This window comes from Gossypium raimondii, chromosome 12 (assembly GCF_025698545.1).
Source record: "Gossypium raimondii isolate GPD5lz chromosome 12, ASM2569854v1, whole genome shotgun sequence".
NCBI classification, from domain to species: Eukaryota; Viridiplantae; Streptophyta; class Magnoliopsida; order Malvales; family Malvaceae; genus Gossypium; species Gossypium raimondii.
In genome coordinates, this window is record NC_068576.1 from 10,514,585 (window position 1) to 10,521,814 (window position 7,230).

The window sequence follows — 7,230 nt, forward strand, 5'->3', positions numbered from 1 at the left end:
AAACTTTTTGAAATCATAGAAGCTCATAAACACCTTCAACCATAGCTGTATTCTCTGCTTTAACACTTGAGTGAGCAACTACATTCTACTTCTTTTTCTTTCTTTTTTTTTCCTTCACTCCCAGACAGGAGTCAAGAGTACAATGGACCAAAACAGTCCTTACAAAGCAAGACCAATATGCATAAAAACTCAACAAATTAAACCAAGACCAGAAAAAGCTGTTGAGAAAACTTAAAGCAAGCATAAACGTAAAAGAAAAGAGAAACAAAGAAGCATTACAACCATCGCAGCTGATCATCTAGGCCAGCAACTCGATCATCAACCTGGATCAAATACAGCAACTGGTCATTTAGACCAGAAACCGGATGGAGAAGGAGCCCAAACCGATGCTTGATTTATCCCTTTCAATATTTTAGGAGCCACTACATTCGAGGGGTTCCTAAATACATCATCAATGCTAGAGGATAAGGAAGGTCATTTAGATTTAAACCACCATGCGGACCTCTGAATAATTGTTTGCAAAATCTGCGTCCCATCAAACACTTTTCCCTTGAACACCATCCCATTAAGAAAAAGCCATATGATCCAGACAACAGAGTAGAAAAAAATTCTCCACAGATTGTCTCACCTTCTCGGATCCAAAGCATGCTGCCAAGCGAGGAAAATATAGTTTGGATTTCCAAGAACAAACCACACCACATCCCAAAGCTGACAGCATTGCTGCCAAATCACCTAAGTCTTGCTACAAAAAAAGAAGAGGTGTCAATGGACTCAGATCTCTCTCATACAGGAATTGCTAGCAGCATCCTACAAAATGATGCCTCCTTGCGAGCTCCTCCCTTGTGGGAATCCTTCTGCGAAGCAACTAGCAAACGAAAATCTCCACTTTATGAGGAGCTAGCCCTGCCCATAAATATTTCCCAGAACTACGTTCTACTTCTTACTTCTCTAAGTGACTAAATCTTCTACAAATGTGCAATATTAAGAGGTAGACCTGTCATCATCTGTAGGTCCAGCCCAATCTTTATCCGTAAATGCTTCTATATGAAGGTAACCTTTAGGTTATGTAAAATACAAAATAACATGCACGTGAGATTCCTAATGATCACTGATACAAAACTAGGAGGGGAAATTCATTCGAGTTCAAGAGTGATACATGCAGGATATGGGTGAAAATTATTAAATAAATTCGCTGATACTGTTGTTTTTCAAGTCGAGGATATCGACCAACTTGCAATACATTTCTGGATGGAATTAGAAAATATTTGGATTGAGTTGTGTTCTTATGGATTAAAGAGCTATTTCTTAGCTTCGTAATTCACTTTGAAATACATCAATTCGAGTTCAAGAGCTCAAGTTTTGGTCGTTTTAGTTAAGACTGACCAACTAGAAATAATTCGACGAGTTCAGTACGGCTTTTTTAAGTTGAAGGCTTTGAAATTCTCTTTAGCCACCAATTGTGTAACACCCATAACCCGTTTCCATCGTCGGAATAGGGTTACAGAGTATTACCGTGCAATTCGGAACATTTCATAACAATTAGCTTCCAATTCATCAAATTAATTAACAATATTCATAAATAATTCAGAATGAAGTAAGACATACATTCACGGGTCTTAAATCGAGCCTACGACGGGTCTTAAATCGAGCCTACGATGGGTCTTAAATCGAGCCTATGAGGCCTTACGAATAGTTTAGGAACAATCAGGGACCAATTAGAAACAAAATAGGAGATTTAGGACAAAAATGAAAAATTTCAAAACAGAGGTCACACAACTGTGTGTCCAGGCCGTGTGACAAAGCCCAGACCGTGTGGCTATCCTACACATCCATGTATTAACCCATGTAGCTCACTGACATGGGTCACACGGCTGTGTCGCAGGCCGTGTGAACCTTGCAACTAACACGCCCGGGGCACACACCCGTGTGGGATGCCCGTGTGTGACAACCCATGTCTCAGGCCGTGTGTACCCAAAAATGACCCAAAATGTTCCCATTTCATATTCAAATGCTTAAGTACCTAAACCAATTATTAACACATGATTATAAGACTTCAAAATGCATTTCAATGACACCTAAATCATGCCAAACCAAACATCCTAAAGCCTAACCAATGTGTCACCAATGACACCACATTTCAAACACTTAACATTTTCACCTACCTAGAATTACATTACACCAGTCTCAACTCACTCAAAATAACTTGCATTCAATTCTAACATACATTTCTTAATTCATATCAAACTTACCATTCCATGCTTGACCACTCATGTTTAAACTTGGAACTTAACAAGCATACCACACTAGTTACTCATTCCACCACATCAAAAGCACAATACATAACACATTACAAAATACTTGTGAACCTACAATCATGACCCAATGGTCCTATTACATGTCATATAAGCCAAGTTAAAATTAAAATCTACCAAAGAGGTCCTCGGATAGTGTGATTCTTCGAGTTGATTTGATTTCTCGATTTCCACAAAAATGTAATCTATAAAGAAGAAGACAATGACATGAGTAAGCTTACATAAAGCTTATTAAGTTCGTCGATTAAACAATAAAGCTTACCGAACCAAATATAATAATACAAATAACAAGATTAATGAACATAGTTCCTGTCAATAAGGTTATTAATAGATTTCTGTCAATCACAGCTCTCAACAAGTGAGCACTGCTCAACAATAAATACAAATAAAAATTTCCACATTTTAATAACATTTAGTAATCATTAGACAATGCCCGATGAACGATATACAAATACGAGTATACGGTTAACCATCCAGAACATAGCAGACGCTCATACGAGCTAATCCAACCAATAACACACATTGACACTAAGTGCCCAACCTATAGGCCAACATCCACCCCCGTAACACACCAGAAATGTTGTAATATAACTCAGTAGTCCGCAACAAATGCAAGACCTTAGTATATTCAGTGAACAGAGGATATACAAAAGTCATTGTCACATCTCATACAAATCTCGTATCGCGCGCAAATAACCTATTGGCATGTCAATTGTACTCTATCCTGCGTTCATCCTGCTCATGTTTTATAAATAGAAAACAGTACTATCGTTTCATTTCATTAGTTTTCATTTACAAGACAACATTTGTATTAATCAAAATTTAACAATTGAATTTAATCTAATATGCATTTAAAAATGTATTAGAATTAAATCAATCGAACTTACCTGACTAAACTGCAGCACAACAAGTTACAGGGACTATTTAACAATTTTTTTCCACGATTATCAGCTCGTTCTTGATCTAAAATAATAATTTCATTCAACTAACTAATTACAACAGCCAAATCAACTCATTTTATGCAATTAAGTCCTTTTTACATTTTTACAAGATTACCCTCAACATTTTACTTTTATACAATTTAGTCCTTAAGCCCAAAACATGCACTTTATCCATTGTCATTCAAACCCAAGCTTAGTCGAATATCCAAGGGTTTCACTACAAACCATATTTACGATTATTTTATATCAAGCCCTTGTAATTTTTTTACTTTAACAATTTAGTCCTTAAATATTAAAATCATCAAAAACTACTTTACAAAATAGTCCTATCTAACAACCAAGCTTAATAATCTACCATAAAACTTCAAGAATATACTAAACTCATCAATGACACAATCCATAACATTTAGCAAATTTACAAATTAATCCTCGGGTTAGTTGGATTAAGCTAATACAAGCTAAAAACATAAAAATCACGAAAAATGGGTGAGATTTCACCTACCTATTATGAACCCAAAGCTTGGTCGAATATCTTCTCAACTCTTCTAGGGTTTTTGGTTATTATGAACCAAGTTTATATGACGTATCAATTTATTATTGGTTAGAATTTTTTTTAAAAATAAGGCATTTTGGTACAAAATTGGTAGCAAAATAGTTTATGTATCATTTGTAACAAAAAACAAATTTATGTAACCATTTGTTGGTTAAGCTTTTTTAAAAATAGATTTAACTATTTAAATAACAACTTGATTAAAAGGGTATCAACTTGAGAAAAAAAAGTAATTTAAGTACCATTTGTAATAAAAAAAGTTGTTACCAAGATGAGAAAATTTGACATAATTTATATACTAATTTATGGGTTAAACCTATATCTTTTGGGTTTGCATTTGTTCATCTTTGTTTATATTAATATTTTTTGGGTTTGTGATTGTTCATATTGATAAATTTTTCGGATTTATCTTTTATATATGTGTATTCTTTTAATGAGAATTTGGGTAAAATTTGTAAATTTGTAAATTTTAATTTTAATTTGCAAATGAAACAACAAGAAAAAAATAACTTTTGGAAGAAATGATCAAGAACTAAATGAATTACCCACATATTTTTTTAAAAAATCGAGGTTAAAATCATTTAATTATTTCATGAAATTAATGAGTTTTATTTTATAATTTTCAATTTTATAATTTTATAATTTTTAATTATATAAAATTAGATTATATATTTCCTGATTTTTATATTTTATATTTATTTTTTAAAATATATTTTTATTAAAAATGGCTTATGGTGTATTTCTATTGGTGGCCTATTTTTTTAAATGGTTGGACCAAAACCTCTTTTAGGGTAACCAAAATTTAAAATGAAATAATACTTTTAACTACTAAATTGAGTAAAAATTGATGTATTTTAAGGTTAAATAGTGAATTAAGCCATACATAAATAATGTTTTTTCCATTAAATTACTCTTCGTCTTTTCTTTCGTATTTTGGGTTCACTTGCACAAAGAGTATGTCAATTTATAAGATTGATAATGTCACCTACTTATTAGATACTACACATGTAGCATCTTAAAAATTGAGGTTTAGTAGAATCGGGTTTGTGAAGCAAGAGAGAGTGGTGATGCCTTAATTTTTTAGGTTATCTATGCATTTTTAAAAAATAAATAAGGTATTGGTTTGTTGGTTAGCTGTTAGTGAGATGTTCATTGAAACCCAAGTTTAAATCCCTACTCTCTCACTATTTTTATTATTTTGCAAATTTTTCCTTAAACCATAGCTTGTGACATGTCTTATTTTTTTTAAAATAAATATTTCAAAATTATATCAAGAATGAGTTATTGGTTTGATGGTTAAACATTAGTGAATTTATCCTTGAGGTCCTAACTTCAATTTCATTCTCATGCAAATAATTTAATTTTTTTATTACAAAAACCCCTTGTTTTAAGGCGTGGACCATCCAAGCCTAGTTAACCTAGGTATAAATATTAATTTTTCACTAATAATCAGCCTTTAATCCTCCTCCTCATTGACCTAGCCATTCCTCTCCTCATCTCCTTCTCTTTGATTTTAATTTTTTTCCTTTGCTCCATTGTTGTCGTCTACACCTAGTTTTACCATCTCTTTCTTTTTTTTTTTTGGCACAATATTTATTAACATATTCTCCACCATATTACTGTCATTTTTCCTCGTTAAAATCAGACCCAAATATGAAATCTTGAACTCTAAGATCAATCCCGAACATTGCCAAGAAATTGTCATTGCAGTTTCTCTCGACTAGCTTGGATAAGGTCTATTTTCTCTTCAATTTCATGATTAATTTTGTCAATTAAAAACCAAAATTTCCAGATCCAGAACTTGGTGGATTTTAAATGATTTCAAAGGTATTTTTCCAAATTTTAAAGAAATCTCAAACCATTTTAAAATTATCCCCAATTTTGGCCACCGTGAGTGGTGGTGCGTGCACCTATGGGCAAGAAAAGGGGATGTTTTGTTTATTGGTTTTTGCTTATATTTTTCCAGCCTTAATTTGAGTTCTTTAATCCTCCTAATCAGATTTTAAACCCATTTCAATTAGGGGAAATTTTTCTTGATCGATTGGCCATTCAAAACCCACAAATCGTGAAGCGTAAGTGCAATTAAAGTTAACTAGTTTGTTATTTCGACATAGTTGTTGGGTAAAGGTTATGAATTGATTAAATGAAGGTATTTAATCATTAATTAGCTACTTATTTTCCTGTATATTATTGAATTAGGTGTTGACCCAAACGCCGCAAATCATCCGTAAAGGCGAAGAATGATTGTACGTACGATTCACATTTATACAGTGTAAGAAATCTAACTAGTTTAGATTCATAAAATAGTTATAATTTCAACGATTGGTTTTAACTCATAAGTGGGTTTTTGGGGGTTAGTTTAATGGTAAATTGATTAAATTTACACTGAATTTTGGTTTTGGTTCGTTTAAGGAATTATTAAGGAAAATTGGAAGATTCGCTAGTGTGATTCAAGGAAACGAAAAATAAGATATGGGTCCTAAACTCATAAAATTGTTTGAAAATGTTAAATATCATGTTATATTTGATAAATTAGCTTGTTGATTGGATTGACTCAATAGCCGAATTATTGATTTTGTGAGTGGTGGAACCAGGTATGTTTCGAGCCTTAAAATATTGACATGTTGGCAAAATTGCTAGTTTGATAGTATGAATATTTGATTGAGTTTGCAATTGCATATTTGAGTTATGAGATAAGAGAATGTTTGATTGAATGATATAATGTGTTGAGATAAGCTTATGTATGATTTAAACGCATGGGATGTTTGTTATATTGTGTATTGAAAAGGGTGCTATTTATGCACAATAAAAATACGTAAAGTATATGAAATTGAACAATATTGATTGATACCAACACAATGGTAATTTGAAAGATTGGAAATTGTTTCCATTTACTGAAAGTATGTGATTATTGAGGACATGCTGTGCATGTCAAATGAATGTGAAAAGTATTGAGATATGATTATGTAGGAGATTATGTGACATATTGTGTAACAACCCGTTTTCAGTGAAATCGGAACAATGGTTTCGTGACGACAAATTCGAGTTCAGAAGAAAATTTATTTTAATATTATTTCATGGTCTGCATTATGATTGAAATATCATATAAAAATTTCATAAAGAAATTTTATTGGTTACATGTCTAATTAAATGGAAAGGACCAAATTGCATAAAATGCAAAAGTTGAGTTCTAGTAGCTATAGGTATCAAATAGCTATGGAATTCAAAATTGGAGGTCCTTATATGGCAAATAAACCATTAAGAGGAGTTAGTAGATAAGTATGATTAATCATCAATGGAAAATTAAATAAAGAAAATGATTAAATTGGAAAGTAAAAGATAAAAAGATGATAAATAATAAAATAAACTAAAATATCATCATTTTCATCATCTTTCCCAAATAAAAGACATGGAAACCCTAGTTTGG